We start from the raw sequence: 2,988 nt of genomic DNA, 5'->3' as shown, positions 1-2,988 counted from the left end.
GTTACTTAGTATTTATTGCTGTAACTGGATTGGCCAGTGAGAATACTTTTAAGCACACTGTGACAGCCGCTTCAATCGATTGTTGTTTGTCCAACAGTCGAATCCTGCTTTAAAGAAGTTTACAGACGATGATTTTACTAGTTCCAGGGACAATGAGTTCCATAAGTTTGCCGATCTATTGTAAAAGAAATTATGCCTTTGCAGATTTTTTGTTGTTTCCCTGTAATACTTGAAACAGTGACCTCTAATATGATTTTGAACAGTTTGTATGTTATGTTCTGTTTTATTAATGTTGTTCATTATTTTATATAGTTGGATCATATCACCTCTTTCTCTTCGTTTAGTTAGAGTTGTCAATTTCAAAACTTTTAATCGGTCTTCATAACTGAAAAACTAATTGATTTAATCAGTTTGGTGGCTCGACGCTGAACTTGTTCAATTACTTTACAGTCACCTTTTTGCTACGGGGACCATACTGGTACTGAGAACTCTAGAAATGGACGAATAAGGGTTACGTATAGTGATTTAAGTAAATGACAGTCCAATCTTGCAAACGATTTTTTAATTCGACCTAACATTCTATTTGCATTATTTGTTACAGAAATAACTTCATCTTTCCACTTGAGATTTTAAGAAAATATTACACCTAGATCTTTTACGCTGTTAGATTCTGATAGTTTTATGCCATTAATATATAGAGGATTCTTTTTGTTGTTTACTCCATAGTGCATTACTACACATTTATCAACATTAAACTTTAAAAGCCAGTCTTCTGTCCATTTAAATGATGTATTTAAATCCCTCTGTAGACTTGAGGTACACTCATCAGAAATTACCTTGGACAAAATCTTAGTATCATCAGCAAACAATTTGCATTTATTCATTAATTTACTTGGCAGATCGTTAATGTATATAATAAACATTAAGGGTCCAATAACAGAGCCTTGTGGCACGCCACTAAAAATTTCAACCCTCTCAGAAACAACTTCACCTAGAACTATTCTTTGTCTTCTATTATTTATAAAAGCTTCCATCCATTTTAGAACTAAGCCATTAATACCATATGCATTAAATTTAGCAAAGAGTCTCTTGTGAGGAACACTATCGAAAGCTTTAGCAAAGTCTAGCATTACTACATCAACAGGTATACCATCACTGTTGCACGAAGAAATAAAGTCAAGAGTCTCTAACAAATTTGTGGTACAAGACTTTCCTTTTACAAAACCATGCTGTTGGATTGTTAGTAAATTGTTTTCGTTGAGATGTTTTTCAATTCTTTCTCTTATCATAGATTCTAATATTTTGCAAGGAATAGAAGTTAGTGAAATAGGGCGATAATTGCTGGCCACTGTTTTGTCACCTTTTTTATATATAGGTGTTACATTTGCTGACTTTAACTGGATTGGCAGTTGACTGGTTTTAAGTGATTCACTACATATAAGAGTTAGTGGTAAAGTAAACGATATAGCACAATTCTTGAGGACTATTGAACAAAGTTTATCAGCTCCAGGTGATTTATTGTCTTTTAGTGATTTAAGTTTAGATAAAACTAACTCAAAGCTAATATCATCAGGTTCAATATCCTTAAATTTAATTACATTATTTAATTCGAGATAAAAAGGTGGAAGATCTCCTTTTTCTTCAATAGTAAAGACATCCTGAAAATGCTTATTTAGGCTGTTAACAATTTTATTTGGTTCATGGGATAAATCGCCATCAGGCATTCTCGTGGCCTTTATTGAGTCTTTTATTGAATTTGTACTGTTTAAATACTTATATAACAGTTTAGGATTAAGTTTAGAGGTTAACACTAGATTCTTTTCAAATAAAAGTCGAGCATTGTATATTTCTGTTTTAACTAATTTGCATAACTGTTTATATTCTTTGGTCAGTTTAACATCATTCCATCTGTGAGCACAACTTATGTATCTTAAATTTCTTTTTCTTCTTATTAACTGCTTGATTTCGTTATTAATCCAAGGAGTTGCTAAGCTTTTGATTCGTGAAATGTCTATGGTTGGAACAAACAAATTGCATGCTTCAGTGGTATAGTAAATTAATTCATTGTACATGTCTTGCACTGTCTTGTTTTTGTACAACTTCACCCAATCAATATTGAACATAAAATCAGAAATTTTATCAAATTTAGCTTTGCTATACAAAAACTTAAAGTTACTACAAGCTAATCTGCTAACATTATTCTTTAAGACGAATTTAAAGTAAATAATTTGATGACCTTTGTTTATGTCACCAAGCACAAAACTTGGATCAACAGCATATTCACTGCCAGATTCTGTTGTGAATATTAAATCTAGAACATTTGAGGTTGAGCCATTAGCCAACTGAAAAGTTGGTATGTTTATATGTTGATAGAGGAAAGTATCACTTAAAGTTTTATAGAATTTATGTTTTATGCCACTGTCATTTGAAATTGATGCTATACTACCATTTGACTATTTAATAGCTGGGAAATTGAAATCACCCATAATTAGTACATCTTTAAAGGCATTAACATCAACATATCTTCTTGCTATTTTAAAAATATTGTCAAAGTCCACCATATCAAAAAAGTAGTTTGGTCTGTATTCACAACCAACTAGGTATTTATCTTGACCAAAATAAACTACTGCCCAAACTTGTTTTATTTTGCTAATACTAAAATCAGTGTCAACCAGTTCGTATGAATCTATTGAATTTTTTATATATATATTTATATATATAAGCATACACCGCCGCCTCTACGATTACCAGTTCTATCATATCTGTATATATTGTACCCAGGGATATTTACAATTGATTTACATAGGTCATCTTTCAGGCCATTAATGATTTTCAAATAATTTTTTTCTTTATCCTCAAGGTTTTTTATTTTGTTTGATAGTTCTCAGACATACTTGGAAATTTTACCGTACCACTCGTGTAACAGCTTTGAGGCTGGAGAATGATTGCCCTGTTCAAAAGATGGCCAGTTTACTTGGTATAAAAAAT

Source organism: Hydra vulgaris, chromosome 15 (genome assembly GCF_038396675.1).
Source record: "Hydra vulgaris chromosome 15, alternate assembly HydraT2T_AEP".
Classification (NCBI taxonomy): domain Eukaryota; kingdom Metazoa; phylum Cnidaria; class Hydrozoa; order Anthoathecata; family Hydridae; genus Hydra; species Hydra vulgaris.
This window is presented reverse-complemented; position numbering follows the sequence as displayed.